Source organism: Petaurus breviceps, unplaced genomic scaffold (genome assembly GCF_028583685.1).
Source record: "Petaurus breviceps papuanus isolate PSGF00001 unplaced genomic scaffold, PetGlider_PUasm1.0 90977, whole genome shotgun sequence".
Classification (NCBI taxonomy): domain Eukaryota; kingdom Metazoa; phylum Chordata; class Mammalia; order Diprotodontia; family Petauridae; genus Petaurus; species Petaurus breviceps.
In genome coordinates, this window is record NW_027187391.1 from 50,402,926 (window position 1) to 50,422,059 (window position 19,134).

General features: G+C 37.4%; 1 long non-coding RNA gene and 1 pseudogene across 1 annotated transcript in view; one reads left to right on the plus strand and one right to left on the minus strand.

Moving 5' to 3' along the window:
- The window catches only part of LOC138153312 (uncharacterized), an 833,457-nt gene that overhangs the window by 549,950 nt on the left and 264,373 nt on the right, over positions 1-19,134 (minus strand). The window lies entirely within an intron of this gene.
- On the plus strand, positions 11,915-12,121 carry LOC138153310 (large ribosomal subunit protein eL38 pseudogene; annotated as a pseudogene).

Consider the following 19,134-nt stretch of genomic DNA (forward strand, 5'->3'; position numbering starts at 1 on the left):
TATATATATATATATATATATATATATATATATATATATATATATATTTGAGTATTTTATTTTAAAACTTTGAATTCCAGATTCATTCCCTTCCTCCCTTGTCACCCACCCTTACTGGGAAGATAAGCATTTCAGTATAGGTTGTACATGTATGGCTAATGCAAGCCAATAATATAGTAGATATATTGTAAAAGACTGACTATATTTCCTTCCCTCCTATCCCACCTCCCACTTGTTCTGTTCTATACTTTGATCCCATCCCTTTTCAAAAGTGGGTGCTTCCAATTTCCCTCCCCCACAGCCTGCCCTCCCTTCCATTATCCTTCCTCTCATCCCCTTCCCTCCCTATTCTCCTGGAGGGTGACATACCCTATTTAGTGTATATTTCATTCCCTCCTCAAGCCAAATTCAATGGGAATAAGGTGGACCCATTTCCTTTTGCCTTCCTATTCTTTCCTTCCATTGTAACCATTTCCCTTGCCTCTTCTATATGAGATAGTTTACCCCATTTTGTCTCTCCCTATCTCCTCTCATTATATTCCTCTCTCACCTCTTAATTTCACCTTTTAAGTATCGTCCCTTCCAGTTAAATTGGTCCTGTGCCCTCTCTCTATGTATACCTATAAACATATATACACACATTCACATATGTATTCATATGCCCATATACCCTCATATATATATATATATATATATATATATATATTCCCTTCAACTACTGAGAAAAGTTTCATAAGTTACAATTATTGTTTTTCCATGTAGGGATTTTAATAGTTCAACTTTGATAAATTCCTTATGATTTCTTTTTCCTGTTTACCTTCTCAAGCTTCTCTTGCTTCTTTTATCTGAATGTCAATTTTTCTGTTCAACTGTTGTTTTTCCAGCAAGAATGCTTGAAAGTCCTCTATTCTGCTGAATGACCATATTTTCCCATGAAACATGATACTCAGTTTTGCTGGGTAGGTGACTCTTGGTTTTAATCCTAGCTCCTTTGACCTCTGGAATATCATATTCCAGGCCCTTCGATCCCTCAGTGTAGAAGCTGCCAGATCCTGGGTTACCCTGATTGCGTTTCCACAATATGCAAATTGTCTCTTCCTGGCTGCTTGCAATATTCTCTCCTTAATCTGGGAATTCAGGAACCTGGCTGTAATATTCCTAGGAGTTTTCTTTATGGGATCTTTTTCAGGAGGTGATTGGTGGATTCTTTCAAACTCTATTTTGCCCTCTGGTTCTAAAACATCAGGGCAGTTTTCTTTGAGAACTTCCTGGAGGATGCTTTCCAGGTTCTTACTTTGATCATGGCTTTCAGGTAGTCCAATAATTTTTTCAATTATCTCTCCTGGATCTATTTTCCAGGTCAGTGGTTTTTCCCATGAGATATTTTACATTGCCTTCTATTCTTTCATTTGTTTGGATCTGTTTAACAGCATCTTGATTTCTCACAAAGTCATTTGCTTCCATTTGCTCCAATCTAATTCTGAAACAATGATTTTCCTCATTGAGCTTTTGAGATTCTTTTTCCATCTGGCAAATTTGGCTTTTTAAGGTATTCTTTTCCTCATTGCCTTTTTGAGCCTCTTTTGCCATTTGAGTTAGTCTATTTTTTAAGGTATTATTTTCCTCAGTCAGGCTATTGACTCTCATTTCATAATTTTCTTGCATTGTTCTCATTTCTCTTCCCAATTTTTCCTCCACTTTTCTTATCTGCTTCTTAAGGTCCTCTATGGCCTGTAACCAGCTCATATTTTCCTTTGAAGCTTTTGGTGCAGGAGTTCTAACTTCACTGTCTTCCTCCTGTTCCATGCTTTGCTCCTTGTTGTCCCCAAAATAGGAGTCTAATGTTGGAATCTTCTGTCTGCTTTGTTTCCTTTGCATGATCATGTTGCCCCTCAGTCACTTGACCCCTGGGCTTTTTGCCACAGTAGGACTCTGCCACCAGACAGGGGAGCTTTCATCCCCAACGCTGGGGTTTTCTCAGCTTGCAGAAGTATTAGATGGGTGCCCTCTCTGAGGTCTCCACATGCTCTGGCAAGCTGGACACACACCCCAGGACCTCCACCCTAGACTGCAATCCAGATCCAAGAAGGTTAAAACAAGAGTGATTACCCCTCAGACTGGTGCTTGGTCCTCCTACACTCTGCAGGCCAGGAGCTGAAGCTGACAAGTGGTGCTGGCTGGCTGTGCCAGCATCTTGATGGCTTCTTGCCCTGAGGGCAAAAGCCACACCCTCCCACTTACTGGGTCCCAAAGTCCAGACTGCAGTGACCTCTCACTTTTTCCTTTGCATCTATGTGTTGATAAATCTGGAAATGGCCACAGCTGCTTCTGATCTAGAGTCCCTCAGGCTAGCAGCTGGTCAGGCCCACCGTTGGGCTAAAGCTTTGCCCTGGGCCTAAAGCCTTGGCTTAGGGCTAGGTTTTCCTCCCAGAGCACTGAGCTGGCTGATTCCTGCTCGCCTACTGGGCTGTCCTCAGGGGGAGGTTAGCTTCTCTGTGTCATTTTGTGGGTTCTGCAGCTCCAGAGTTTGTTTAGAGTCCCCTTTTTACATGGATTGGGGAAAATGGAAGCAGGAGCATCTGGGAGGTCCTGCTTCTACTCAGCCATCTTGACTCCTCAGGTATCATTTTTTATCATATGCAAGCTGTTACTAGCAGCACAGGTGTCACCCAACATGAAAAGATATGCAACCAAAGAAATCTTAGGGAGAACATCAGCAATAGTTTCCACAGACACTTCTGAGCATTTTTATAAGGTAGAGGACTAGTCATTTTATATAGTCCTCTCATAAATGCAAATTTTTCCCAGAAAAGGTAGAGCAGTTGTAACTCTTTTCTTTAGCTTAAAACACCAATAATTCAAGTGAAGTAACAACTTGATGACAATGTCAAAGAAAACTAATTGCTATCCTTTACCTCATTCAACCAGCAACCCCTATCCCCATAGCTCCAACACTGAAGCATTTTTGCATAAAATGATCCACTCTGGTTTGTGCTCCATGATATTCTTAGGATTTTCTTGATACTGGTGTATTCTCTGACAGCAAACCCTGTCCCTGCCCTCACTCCTTAATTTTGTGGCAACAAGTAGCAGACCTCAACCCTGCCCAAGCCCCTTGATTGGAGGGGAGGGAAAGGAAAGAGGAATCTCACTTTGCCTGGCATGGAAGCATGCTGCCCCAGTGCTCAGCCATAGAATAAGATCTTTAAAAAACTGGGGTGAATCACCAGGATTTTGGGGGCACTGCACCAGTCCTAAAAGAAAGGAGACTGCCACATGATGTAGCCACTTTTGTCCTCTCAGATGTCATTTTTATATGAACTGAGATCAGCAAAAAAAATGAGGATGAAAGAGAATGAAAACACAATAACTAGATGATAACCATACCCTTAGTTAATTGGTTCAATTTTCTCTTTAGCTTTGAGCTGGAAAACTTTAGTCTCTTCCAGAAATATCTAAACTGTAGCTCTACCTATAAGCTTCTAGAAAGAAATTAAGCAGCTCCCTAAAGGAGAACTTACTTTATCTTGGTCATGCCTAAGGAAAGGGAAGAGGACTCATAGCAATAGACAGTTCGAGACCATGGAAAAGCAGAAGAGGAGTGATACCAGGAGGTAGCAGAATGAGAATCAGCAGTAAAGACAGGGAAACAGAGCAAATACTGTCTTTATTGGAGTGAAAACAACCAGGTTCCCCACAGAAGAGTCAATAACATTTTGCACAGCAATACCTTGTAATCTGGGATGTACAGTGACTTAGGAATGTCATTTTTCTCCTTCTTTCTCCCTTCTTTCCTTATATTTAGAAAATAATTGAAAAAAAATCCAACCACATGATATTTTGCTATCCATCACTGATGACAGTAATTTGCATTTCTTATTATCTTTTTTTAAACTGAAATACTACCTGCAATATTTACAATGCCCACAATCTCAATAAAAACCATGACTATAAACATTGCATGACATTCAATCACAAAACATACCAAACTCTCCATATAGAGGACAGAACTGAAGCATTTATTTAGACACCAGAAAACCAAATCCCAAAACCAGTTAGCTGATTCCATCACAGTACCAAAGATATTCAGAAGCCATAATAACAATGAGAGTCACAACATCCTTTAGCCTTCCCACAAACTAAGAAAAGATTCACTCATAAACCTCTCTGTCTCCTTGCTTAAATACTTCTCTCTCCTGTAGTCTCTCTGTGTCTGGCTACTAGCTTTCAGTGGGCTCTTCTTCCCTTCAACAAACTACTCCCACCACAGGCTCCATGTGACTGAATGTAGATTCAGCCTTATTAGGGTGCAGAGTTTATCTTCATATCAGGGAAGCTTCCTGTGGTCTCTGCTCCACCTTTCAGCAAATTTGCTTCATCACAGGCTCCATGTGATTATATTCAGCCTATTAGGGGGCAGAGTTTACGGGTTAAGTAACTTGCTCAAGGTTATATGGCCAGTTATTTCTGGGTGTGGTGCTAAGTATCAGAGCCCAGATTCAATCCCAGGTCATCCCAACTCTGGGGCCGGTGCTTTTACTCACTGTGCTACCTGGCCGCCCCTAGCGTTTACTTTCAAAGCAGGGGAAGTCTTCAAATTCTCCCCTAGGTCTATTAAGGGGCAGGGAAGAGCTTCAAATTCCCATTCCCATTACAGTACCTTTCTATAGTTTGTGAGTATGTCAGTTCCTTGAGAAAGAAATATGCATAGAGAGTTGGCCCATAGAAATTTTGTGTTTCACAGTAAGGAACCTACAATTCTATTCTAAGAAGGTAAGACCTCTTGGGTACTAAAAAGTCATTAAGTCCCTGTTTACTTCTGTGACTGATCCTATACCTACACCATAATCCCTCCCCCAAAATACTTGACCTCAGGTCTTACTTACAATTCCCCTGGAAAAATAAGCAGTTGGAGCATCATGCTGCTGAGGATGTGAATACAAGGTGAGAGATTAAATTCAGTCCAAAAGGAAAGGTAAGTGAGGAGAACCCAGATCTCAGATACCACCAAACACTGTAATTGAACATAAACCTGCCAAGGAGAAAGTCTAGGTTTGCAACCAGCCTGTACACAACAATATCTACCAAGTCATAGATGGGTAATAATCTATATCAGTGGAGGATTTGCACACAGAAAGAAAACACTGATTCTTAAAATACTATAGTCACAACCACTCATATATTTATTGTATTTTATCATAATTTTCATAATTAAAAATTCCTTTAGAAAACAAATCTTCCTTCTGTACACATAGGACAATGATCACCACTCAAAAAAGGGTTGGAAAAGGCATATCCAAACATTTGTGCACTGAGTACCCAACATATCTCCCCATTATATTTCATTGTGAACACACTGTGAATAGTTGCTCCCAATTGCAAACTAAACAGTGTTTCATAGGGAAGTGCTTGACATTTACTGCTTCAAAACCTATTATTTGAATGTGAATAGACTTGTTTGCTTCTTAATTTGTCAGCATGAGGTGTGCAATTAGGGCTTAGAAAACAACATTTGAAAAGTTGCTTTCTTGCTTCATGTTGTTTAACAAGAATAATAGTTGATATTTCTACCAGCTGTTCCCTACATTGTTTCCGCTTTTAAAGGGACCCCAAACAAAGCAGTATGGAGGAGTTAGCAAATAGCTCAAATTTCCATTAAACATTTAGCAGGAGGTGGTAGAAAAAGACTCACCTGATTTTTTCTAAATTGGTATTCTCTGAATATTATAGTAATCCCCATCCAAAAAGAAAGTATTTTAAGTTTATTTTGTTGGGTACTATATTTATTTGTTTATGATTCTTAGGATGCAAGTATTCACTTTTTTGTTGGTAGGATTTTCTTTTCTTTCTTTTTAAAGGTACCCAGAACGACTAATTTAAAATAGAGGCCAAATTATATTTAATAAAACCTATTTGAGATTGACTAGAATACAATAAATTAGAATCAGGTAATTTAATGTTGAATCAAGTTCAAAATTTTGAACAATGTCATAAAGAATATTCAGTTTTAACATGGGTATTAGGCTTCTATATATTAAGAAAATGTTATTGATACTGTTAAATAGAGGAGTTACCATCTGAGATTTTCAGAAAACATGGTAAAGAGCCAGGTTATATTCTCATTCTATTTGTACAACTATCCAAAGCAGCAAACTGTGAACAAGGACATGTTGACTAAGGCTTTCCCCAGGCACCCAATGACCATCATCTAGTGATTATGTTTTCATTCTCTTTCAACCTTCTTATTTTTCTTTTTTGTCTCTTCCTCTACCTTCCTAAAGCTGAATCCATCTAACTGGGCCCACATTCACCTGGCTTGAGCGTCCCATGGCAACCAACCACTTATTCACAGTCTACTTTCTAATTTGAACAGTAGGGGCAGACTGTATTTTATAAAGTATCAAATGTGTTTTCGTTGAATACTATCTATCTGTGTATATATACATATATGTGCACATGTGCACATATGTACATGATGTGTTTTGTGGATATATGTGTGTACACACATATATGTATGTGCATATATACACACATGTATACAATTATCTAGATAACTGGCTAACCTATCTTCTCTAAATTCCTTAAGAGTAAGGATCATTGGGGGCAGAGCCAAGATGGCAGAGTAGAAGCAGGAAAACTCCAGTGATCTCCCCCCATAAGCACCTCAAATACCTATAAAATATGGCTTTAATCAAACTTTAGAGCTACAGAACCCACAAAGTAACAGAGAGAAAAAAATCTCACGCTGAAAGCAGCCTGGAAGGCCAGCAGGAAGGGTCCATTGCAGCTTACTAGGAGCCAAGCCCAGCCCTGCGTGAAGCTGCTGTTTTAGCCTCAGGACAGCCTTGACCAGCAGCTACTGGAGCATACTTTGGGAGAGTGGATCACCAGCAGCTGTGGTGGTTTTCAGAATTATCAACCCATAAATGCCAAAAGGCAAAGTAAAAGGTCAGTGTGGACTTTGGGAACAGGGGGACTGAGTGTGGTCCAGCCTCTGCCCCCAGGGAAAGAAGGTGAAAAGTGGAGGAGGCACTGCAGCTGTGTTGTCATTGCATTGCTGCTTCAGAGGTGCTGGCCTGCAGATCGTAGGGCAAACAAGTGACCATTCAGAGGAGTAATCACTCTTGCTTTAACCTTCTTGGATCTGGATCTCTGTCTTGGGTGGAGATACCAGGGTGTGTGAGCAGTGAGCCAGAGCATGTGGAGGCTTCAGAGAGGGCAACCAACTAATTAATTTTAGCAGCTGCAAAAGCCCCAGCGATTTGGGACAAAGTTCTCCTCTCTGGAAGTAGGGTTCTACTGTGGCAAAAAGCTCAAAAGTCAAGTAATTGAATGGCAACATGAGGAAGCAGAGCAAGAATGGCAGTAAAACCTCAGATTCCTTTTTTGGGGGACAAAAAGGATCAAAGCATGGAATGGGGGAGTAAGATCACGAAGTCAGAACTCCTGCACCAAAAACTTCCAAGAAAAATATGAATTGTTTACAGGCCATAGAGGAGCTCAAGAAGGATTTTGAAAACCAAGTAAGAGAACTGGAGGAAAAATTGGGGAGAGAAATAAAAAATTATGCAATAAAATCATGAAAAGTGAGTCAGCACCCTGACTGAAGAAAATAACACCTTAAAAAATAGACTAACTCAAATGGCAAAAGAGGCCCAAAAAGCCAATGAGTAGAAGAATGCCTTAAAAAGCCAAAATTGTCAAATGGAAAATGAATTTCAAAAGCTCACTGAAGAGAATATTCCTTCAAAATTAGATTGAAGAAAATGGAAGCTAATGAATTTATGAGAAATCAAGATACTATTAAACAAATCAAAAAAAATGAAAAAAAAAAATAGGAGGTAATGTGAACTATCTCATTGGAAAAACCACTGACCTGGAAAAAAGATCCAGGAGAGATAATTTAAATTATTGGACTATCTGGAAGCCATAATCAAAAAAAGAACCTAAAAATCATCCTTCAAGAAATTCTCAAGGAAAAATTTTCTGATATTTTAAAACTAGAGGGCAAAATATAAATTGAAAGAATTCACTGATCATCTCTTGATAAAGATCCCAAAAAGAGAATTTCTAGGAATATTATAGCCAGGTTTCAGAGTTCCCAGATCAAGGAGAAAATAATTCAAGCAGCCAAGAATAAACAAATTGAATACTGTGGAAACACAATCAGGATAACACAACATCTAGCAGCTTCTACATTAAGGGATAGAAGGGCTTTGAATATGATATTCCAGAGGTCAAAGGAGCTAGGCTTAAAACCAAGAATCACCTACCCAGCAAAACTGAGTATAATTTTTCAGGTGAAAATATGGTTATTCAATGAAATAGAGGACTTTCAAGCATTCTTGATGAAAGAAACAGAGTTGAATAGAAAATTTGATATCCAAATACAAGAAGCAAGAGAAGCATGAGAAGGTGAAGGTAAGCAGGAAAAAGAAATCATAAGGAGGTTTTCAAAGCTGAACTATTTACATTCCTACATGGAAAAATGTTAATTGTAACTTATGAAACTTTTCTCAGTATGAGGATAGTTGAAGGGAATATAAAAATACATATATATATATATATGTATACACACATATCTATATAGAAGGGTATGTGTGTGTATGAATACATATGTAAGTGTGTGTATATATGTCTACAGGTCATAGACTGAGGGCATAGTATCAATTGAATAGGAAGGGATGATATTTAAAAAATAATATTAGGAGGTGAGAGAGGAATATAATGAGAGGAGATAGGGAGAGACAGAATAAGGTAAATTATCCTATATAAAAGAGGTAAAGGAAAACTGTTACAATGGAGGGGAAGAACAGGAAGGCAAAAGGGAATGGGTCAACCTTACTTTTATGAATTTGGCTTAAGGAGGGAATAATATATACACTAAACTGGGTATCTTACCCTACAGGAAAGTAGGGGGGGAGGGGACAAGAGGGAGGATGATAGAAGGGAGGGCAGATTGGGGGGAGGGTAGTTAGAAACACACACTTTTGAAAAGGGACAGAGGCAAAGTAGAAAATAGAACAAGGGGCAGGTGGGATAGGATGAAGGGAAATATAGTCAGTCTTTCACAATATATCCACTATGGAAATGTTTTCTGTAACTATACATGTACAACCTCTATTGAATTGCTTATCTTCCCAGTAAGGGTGGGTGACGAGCAAGAAGGGAAAGAATATGGAATTAAAAGTTTTAAAATCAAAAGTTTAAAAATATTATTATTATTATTTTACATGCACTGGGAAATAAGATATACAGGCAATGTGGTATGGAGATCCATCTTGCCCTACTCGAAAGTTGGAGGGGGAATGAGGGATGATATAGGAGAGAGCAGATTGGGGGAGGCGGTATTCAGTGGGATTGCTGTTCTGGGGTGGTGGGTAGGGGAAAGACAGGGAGAAAATTTGTTACTTAAAATCTTGTGGAAATGAATGTTGTTCAATAAAAAGAAAGATAACATTTCAAGAAAAAAAGAGTAGTGATCATCACATTTTCTTGGTACTTAAATCCTCAATGTCCAGCACAGTGCTTGACATATATTTGGCACTAAATAAATGTTTGTTGATTGGCTGATTAACAATAGAGTAAAGTTGGAGGTGTCAAAATAGGGGACAGAGCAAGTCAGAGACTGGGGAAAACAAGTGTTGGGTCTAATTCAGGAGAAGAGGATGGGGCAACCTCTACTTCAAAGATGATCCATCCACTGATTTTATGCTGATCTTACCATATTTCCAGGCTTTTTAAGGTTGGAGGTATGTTACTTAATCCAGGCATAAATATAAGCAGTCTGAACTGCTTATAGAAGGTAGGAATTTAGATTGGCCTTAGAAGAAACCAGGGGAGTGAAGAGGCAGAAATGAGGAGGCATGGGGAAAAGCCATCGAAAATAATGCTAATGGCAAGACAAAGTGCCCTGTGTGAGGAATAGAAGGGAAGTCAGTGTCACAGGATCACAGAATAACTGATGGTAAAAAAAAAGTGTAAGTGAACAAGGTGGTAGTAGTAGGAGAGATTCATGTTTGAATATTAACTTGTAATATTAATTTCCTAGCTATGTAGCTTTGGGCAAGTCACTTAACCTTTCTAGACCTTAGGTTCCTCAACTGTAAAATGACTTAGGTAATATTTAAGGCCTCTTCTAATTTTCAATCCATACTGGATGATTCTATGATCTCAATGTGTCATGCTCTTATTAGATGAAGCTCTCATGAAACTGACTGTGTGACTAGCGGCAGACACCCAACTCCAACCCATTTACAAGCACTTTACCATTTACAAATAATTCTGTTCATATACAAAGTCTGGGTTCGTTGATTAATCTGGAAGAACATTCTCTTCCCCCCTGGCAAATACTACTGCTGCTTCAGAAATATGCCAATTAGTTAGTGCTTTTCTAGACTTACCCATTCATTATACTCCTTCACGTACTCTACAAACCAGTCAAACTGGCCTTTTTGCTCAAACCAAAATCCATGGCTGAATTGCCCTCCCCTCCCCACTTTTATGTCTTAGAATCTCTACTTTTCTTCAAAATTTATCTCAAATGCTACTTAGTATATAGTCTTTCCTGATAATTCTACCTTATAGTTTCTTCCCAATAGTTGCCTTATTTTACCATATGCTACACACACACACACACACACACACACACACACAATGATGATGATAACTAAATTTTATATGACATTTTCACTTTTTGCAAATTTCTTTGCATATATTAACTCATTCAAACCAGTAAGGAATATTATTATTTTCCTTATTTTACAGGTGAGGAAACTGAGCCTGAGGTATATTAAATAATTGGCCCATGGTCACAGACATAGTATCAGAGAAACATTCTGAACTAAGGTTTTTCCGACTCCAAAGCCAGTGTTTGCATCATCAGAATGTCAGAAGGAAAAAGTAGGTATCATCTCCCTAATTTTCCAGAGTTGATTCATGAAGTCCTCTGACTTCCAACCCTTGCTAATATTTATAGTGCAACAAAACATTCAGTTTCTTATCGTTCAATTAGCAATTCAACATAAGTCTTTGCTTATTATTTTGGATGTTTATCTGTTAGAAGTTCCCCTGCCATACCAGTGTGCTATAGATATCTATTTATGGGGTAAAATTTAACCTTCTTTAATTTCTGATTTATACAGTAATTCACCCTGCATGAAGGGTGAATCATCCTGAACTTTTTGAGGGACCTTCATGGCACAATATGTTAGGAAAAAAAATTCTCCCAGATTCTTTTAAGCCTGGTGAGTTCTAAATAGATTAACTATAAGGTCCTTCTGCTATAATTTCCTTAAGAGTGAGGCAATGCATTAGCAGATTTTAAGGCATTATTACCAATAAAAACCTATCATTTTATATAATATAAATAAAGAAAATATACATGCATGTATTTATAATTAATTTATATTGAAAGATGAAGTTACTTTTAGCATTAACTGTGGGTAGGACTGAAAAATGATTTCTCTACTTTATAAAACAAAAATAATGTATGCTAACTTCATATAAATACATATATTACATATGTATATATATATATATGTGTGTGTGTGTGTGATTGGAAAGTCAAGATTTTGAAACAAAACAAGACAGAACAGTGTGTTTGCTTGGGGAAACATAGTAACAAGTATGCAAATAATGATAATAAAACAACAATGATAACAATGGGGTACCATCCTCCACTCTGTGGGGGTGGGGGTGGTGGGGCCACTGGGCCCTTCTCCAGGGGATGGTAGTGGAGCGATTATGCTATAGCCAAGGACCTTATTCTTGAGCAGGACAGGGATGGGGCTTGGAACGCCTGGGGTCCCATCCCTCTGAACCACGTTCCCCTTTCTCTTGCAGGTGTGGCCTCTCCAGTCACACGCTGCCTCCTCATCACGCCACTGCCACCACCACCACCACCACCACCACCATGCCCCCCAAAATTGAGGAAATAAAAGACTTCCTGCTCATAGTCAGTCAAAAGGGTATCAAATCTGTCAAGATAAAGAAAAATACAAGGACGCTATGAAGTGTTTTCTGCAGCAGGTATCTATACATATTGGTCATCACAGACAAAGAGAAGGAAGAGAAATTTAAGTCCCTGCTTCCTGGTTTTACTGTGAAGGCTTTGAAGTGAAGGAATCTTTCAATGTTCCACCTATATTAATATGTAGGAAAAAAAAGAAAAAAATAATAATGTAATCTATCTCAAACTATAGGGAAAAAACATTAGGAATTGGAAAGACAAAAATCAGATAATTTAATTGCTCTAATATTAACATTAAATATGAATTTTAAAACCCACTATAAATGATATGTTTGCAGGGTCATACAATATTTTTTTTTGTTCTTAATGGTTTAAAGTTGCTTATTACTCACAAATTAGGGATAATTTTAAAAGAAAATAGTGGTTATAGGATTCAAATTTTTAAAAATAAGCTACAAAATGTGGAAACAATGCTATTGCTTTCATTCAGACACTATGGGTATGCATACTTGATGCAGGCTGAAACTTATTCCTGATGCAGATACTCATAGACAATGGCTAATATAAAATCTATTTCAGTTTTACTTTGGAATAAATTTTGAATCCTCTGAGACATTTTTTTTTTTTGAGTTGGTGGGGAGTGGATTGATCCAGACTTACATTGCTATTAATGTGTTGGAATTCCAACTGTGAAAAATTTCATCCACTGATGAAGATGGACGCTTATAATTTTGAAGAAATTTACATAAAATGAAGTGTTAGAGAACTGACTGGGGCACTGAGACTTGAAGTTACTTATCTAGAGATTGGATTTCAACCCAAGCATTCTTAACTCCAAGAACAGTAAACTTCCTCTTACTGATTTATAGAGTCACCAAATTATAAGACCAGAATAAAACATAATGCAACCCTTATATAAGAAAACTGAGAGCCAAAGCATTTGTGACCAAGTGAAGATCAAAGAGTCAAATCTAGAGCAATAATTTCAATTTGGGTGATTGTACTAATCAGTTCTCTCTAAGTAAGATGAATTTACCTTCCAAATTGTTTGGTTTAGGTTAAGCTCATCATTTGTGACTATTCCCCCAGCCCAAATTGCATAACAAAGCAATTGAATTCTAGATATTGTAGGATTAAACTGGGATTAAAACTATCATGGAAAATTTACAAAGGGAAGATTCCATACCCAGTTAACCCAGAACTGACTGAATTAGTATCCTCTTCTTTGTTGTTTGATTCTGTGCTCTTGCAGAATGTAATACTGTTTGAGTTTTATCTTGCACACCATCCTAGAAACCTTAGGGCAAGGGGATTATTTAAAAATAAATATGATAAAGAACACTCTAAAGCAAAAGAGACAAAATTTAAAAAAAATCTGTCACTGACTATAAAACTATTTTCTGATTCACTAATATGCACTCATTAAAACAAATAATAACTTAATTCCAAAGGAAATATCGTCCATCCATTTCACTTATCATCATCTAGGTAAATAGGAAAAGGTTGCCAGGCTATTTGCTGAATCCCAATGATATCATGTTTATATTGAACCTCTAGGGAAAAGAAAAGACCTAGAGGAGATGTTTTTTATGAATCTAATTGGCTCAATAAGCAAAGGGTTACTTCCAGAATTTGCTCAGAGAGAGTATAGAAGTCAAAGTCTTGGTCTAAGTGTAAATAATTAATATTTGTCAAGCTTTTAAAGGAATTTGAAGGAGGGGAGAGAGATCAACTTTTAAGTTAAGGAATTTGGTCTCAACATCATTAAAAATATACTCCCACCTGCTTCTAATTTTCTCCTTGATTACAAAGGTCAGTGACTGAACAGAGAGGGAGAAGGAGCTGTTTGAAACTTATGCAAATGAAGGTGAAAGTAAGAGAAGGCATGTATGTTAATAAGTGTGGGTATGTTGATCAGTATTCAGTTCTGAGCCCTGACTATAATAAACATGTTCAAATATCTCTGAACTCACAAGGGCAAGGATTTAAGGGTGCAGCTCAGCAGCATCCATCTACAATTTGAAATGTCAGAAAAGCCTTCAATCACTTTAAAAAAGAAGCAATATTTTAATATCACTATAGGGTGGGTGTGGATAATCTTAAAGTTATAGCCTCCATATCTACCTTTAATTATGTCTTCACATTAAACAATGATGTGTAACCCTCAAATCCTTCATTCTATGGAGAGGAACCCTTTCTCTTCTAATAGGAAAAGAAACGCAGCAGGACCTGTGAATTCTTTGCTATTAGGTTCTCCTGGGTAAAGAAACTCTTTCAAAGCAGATCAGCACTTTTCCTGCTTCTTAGGGTCTTAGAGAGTTGCCTAGCAGACTAAATGTCTTATTTAGGTTGATCCAATCAATATGTTAGGGGTAAGATTGAATCTAGGTTTTCCTGGTTTAAGAGTTGGTTCTTTATTCAGTTGTTTCTCTCTCCGTCTTGAAACAAATTTAAAGAACTGCAGGAACAGTAGATGATGGTTATTCAGGATTCACTTAAAAATCAATTACTTAATAATATGATGGAAAATAACAGTGTTACAGTGAGGGCATGCCATCGTGAATCTCAAGATATGCTTTGATACATTGGGATTCTACTCTTTTCTTTCCTCCATGACTTTTTCCCTTGTGTCTTCTCCTCTCCTCTCTTTTCTTCTCTTCTTTCTTCATCCCTCTTCTTTTCTCATATCTGTTTCCTGGGATCCCTACCAACTTATACTGTGAGCAAAGACCCATCAGTTTTCCTTATGTCCTTGTCCTGATCTCTGAAAATGATACCCTGCCCTTCTTTGTTTTTATTTTTAGGGTCTAACTACTACACATTAGAGGTAATAGCATGTAGGAAGAAGGTAATATAAAAGTAAAGTAGAAATTTGCCAGCATGCAATAATCATAAGAGTGAATTGCTCTGGAACAGTAAACAAGAACTGGTTTCTAGGTCTCATTCTTCATTCTCCTCTCTTACTCATTGTTGACCTCCCAGATCCTATCTTCTAACATTAGATTGAGCTTTTTTCTCTATTTGGTGAATTGTTTATACCAAGGCTCTAAATTCTCAAATATTTCCACCAAAGTGTGTGTGTGTGTATGTATGCATGTACACATGAATACATTTGTGTGTTTAGGAACAGGGGAATGGAGACTAAGGTAATTAAAATATAAATACCTTGAGGGCTGGGGCTGCATATATCATGTAATCTAAACTTTGCATTATTCCAGGAGTCTATGCCAGTGTGGCCACAGGACAAGTCACTTATGTCTGCCACCTAATTTAGTATTCATTGGAAAATTATGAACACCAATAGTTGATTGATTTCCTTTACTACCTACTGCCCTAATGTTGTAGATTCTAATAATTATTTCTTCATAACTCACTACATTTTAGATATTTGGAAGTGATATATGATAATGGTTCATTCTTCCAGATTTCACCAAAACAATAAGCTTTAGAATGTAAAACATCAATGTTGGCCCATGTGACTAGTATGAGAAGGTAGCTTTCAGTACCTATCATGGTATGAATCTCACAATTCCATTCTAGATCCTCCCTTAAAGAAAGGTCATCCAGCAAATAAAGAACACTTTTAAAGTCAATGATCTACACATATGCACATATGTAAATTCTTGTATATGTACATATACACATGCATGCATACGAGTATGTGTACATATGTATATTTTTATTGGGTATCCAAACCTCTGCTTTTACTATGAAGTCATTGACACCCTTATTTGGTGTAAAACTTGGAATGTAGATGGTAAGATTTTGTTTTGACTTCAAAGGGGAACCTGTGTAACAGCATTCCACAGATCTATCAGTAAAAGGAAACGATAGTTTGTATGTGTGCTTGTCTTTTTTTTTCCTTCTGATTTTGTACATGATGTAACATCACTAGAGCAAGTAGGAAAGTTGTATGGAAATTAGTCATAAGACTGGTCCTTACCTCCTACTACTTGTGGCCTGGGCCTTCATTCCTCTCTCAGTTTATTTTTCTAACAGTCAAAATAATAATATTTTAAATCTTTTTTTGAAAATTACTTGACAGGGGTGGCTAGGTGGAGCAGTGAATAGAGTACCGGCCCTGGAGTCAGGAGCACCTGAGTTCAATCCAGCCTCAGACACTTCACACAAAAACTAGCTGTGTGACCTTGGGCAAGTCACTTAACCCCAATTACCCTCCAAAAAGCAAAAAAAAAAGTTACTTGATGACATCTTTTTATATAATATAGCTTCCATTCTGCCTAGTCATTGACTAAAGTAGTGCACAACTTCCATTTACTCTTTTAATGTCTTTCTCTGTGTCTGTCTTTTCTCTCTATTTCTCTTTCTTTGTTTTTCTCTTTCTCTACTCCCTCTTTTCCTCTTCCTGTCTAGACCATTGACTCAGCTACCTGTTGTTGGCACTCAACATTGACCTTTCTCTTTTCTCCCTCTCTCTCTCCTCTTTCTTTGCCTCAGTGTTTAGCCTAGATCCTTCTCAGTGCCACCTCACTTTCTAACTTTTGTAACAACCCTCTATATTTTAGGTTCAACTTAAGTCACATGTTCACAATAAATATTTTCTTGGTTCTGACCAGATAGACAATTTCTTTCTACTAAGATTTTTCATAACACATTGGACTGTGCCTTTCAGTGTGATGGCATAACATAGTGGACAAATACTCTTGAAGGCCAGGATTCAAATCCCACATCAGATTCCTACTATCTGTGAATACTGGGCAAGTCATTTAAACTTGCTGAGACTCAGTATATTCATCTGTAATATGACACTAGATACGGTGACTTCTACATTGTTCAAGATCTATAATTCTGTTTTTCTATTCTCCCTTATTTGAACTCTTTATATAAGCAAAATTGCCTTTATTGGACTGCAAATACATTGAGAGTAAAGGTCATCTTTGATTTCCTCTTTTTATGGTTAGTATCTAACACTAGACTGTGTATGTAGGAGGTACTAATACATACTTATTGATATTATTTTACATTTTATTTTATTATTGATTTTTAACATTCTTTTCTCTGTAAATTTTGAGTTTCAAATTTACTTCCTCCTTACCACACCCTCTACCAGCCACCAAAAAATACGTATCAATTATACACACGAAGTCATCCAAAACAGATTTCCATATTAGCCATATTTCCAACAAAGGAAAAAAAAAACTGAGAAAAATTATACTTCAATTTGCACTAATTATTCATCATTTATCTCTCTGGAGACAGCTAGCATTTTTTCATTTAGTCCTTTAGAATTTTCTTGTATAATTGTGTTGATCAGAGTAGCCAAGTCTTTCACATATCTTTCACAGATCATTACAACATTGATACTGTCCGCAATAATCTTTAGGTTCTTCTCACTTCACTTTGTATAGTTCATTTAGATCTTGCCATGTTTTCCTGAAACTACACCACAACAGTACTCCATCACAATTATATGCCACAACTTGTTCAGTTCAGTTCACTCTATTACAACCTGCTATTGCCACCAACACATGTGTGGGCTCTGGATAGACCTCTTCTCTGCTGTCACAGACTTTTGCAAACCTCTTAAATTTTCTCATGATGAAAAAATATTTCATTCTGATCATGTGTTGACTCTGTGACTCCGAAATTTTAGGTGATGCTTTATTTTAAAGTTTTTTGGAAGGGAATGTTGGGAAAGTTCAACAGGGTCAGGGCCTGTATTTTGTCTATTGTTTGGTCATAAATTCTTTCTCTCGCCATAAATCTGACAAGCAGACTATTCCTTGCTCTTCTAATTTGATTACTTCATTGTAATTTTCATTTTAACATGATGTAGTTTCCCCCCCTATTTTATCTCCTTTAATTAGATATATTTTTGCTTTTACTTTGTCTAAATCAGGATTGCTACCCCTGTTTATTTTTTACTTCAGCTGAAGCATAATAGATTCCTTTAATGCTGCAGCTGCCAAGTCCTGTGGGAACCTGATTGTGGCTCTCTGATATTTGAAATGTTTCTTTCCGACCATTTGCATTTTTTTAAATTGACTTCATAGTTCTGAAATTTGACTATAATGTACCTTGGAGTTTTTATTTTGGGACCTTTATGCTGAGGTGATCTGTGAATTCTTTCAATGCTTATTTTGCCCTATGGTTCCAGGACATCAGAACAATTTTTTCTTGATAATTTATTGAAAGGTGCTGTCCAGGTCCTCCTTTAGATTATGACTTTCAGATAGTCCTATGATTCTGATATTGTCTCTCCTGGATTTGTTTTCCATATCAGTTTTTCCCATGAGGTATTTTACATTTTCCTCCATTTTTTAATCCTTTTGAATTAGTTTGATAGATTGTTGATGATCATTAGCTTCCACTTGTCCAATTCTAACTTTTAAGGTATTGTTTTCCTCCTTTAGCTTTTGTACTTTTCCATTTTGCCACTTGTACTCTTTAAGGGGCTGGAGATGACTAGGTCCCCTGCCTATGCTAAGGCAGGTGGGGGGTCCTGGTTATGGTATTTACCTCCTCCAACACACTGGGGCTCAGGATCTCCCACTGGTTTGTTGAGGTGGTATTTGCTGCTGGCTTACTGGGATGTTTCCCTTCCTGGCTTGTGCTCTCATTTCTCCAGAATTAGATGTCCATCTCTATCTTGCTGATCCTCCAAGTTTCTTGGGCTAAAAGATTATTTTTATCTCAACTTTTTGCTTTTTTTATTCCAGAATTTTTTGGGGGGCTCCATTTTATGGTTATTTGGAGTTGAATATGGGAGAATTACAGCGATTTATTTCTTACTCCACTATTTTAGATTTTGAAGTACTTTTTCCAAACCTGTGTAATCCTGACTGTAGTTCCATTGCTTCTTTTTGGCTGCTTGCAGTGCTTTCTTCTTGATCTGTGATCTCTGGAATTTGGCTATGATGTTCTTGGGAGTTTTCTTTTTGGGATCTCTTTCAGGCAGTGATTGGTAGATCCTTTGAATTTCTATCTTGCCCTCTGGTTCTAATACATCAGAGCAGTTTTCTTTAATTATTTCTTGAAAGCTATTGTCCAGATTTTTTCTTCTCTTCTCTTCTCTTCTCTTCTCTTCTCTTCTCTTCTCTTCTCTTCTCTTCTCTTCTCTTCTCTTCTCTTCTCTTCTCTTCTCTTCTCTTCCCTTCCCTTCCCTTCCCTTCCCTTCCCTTCCCTTCCCTTCCCTTCCCTTC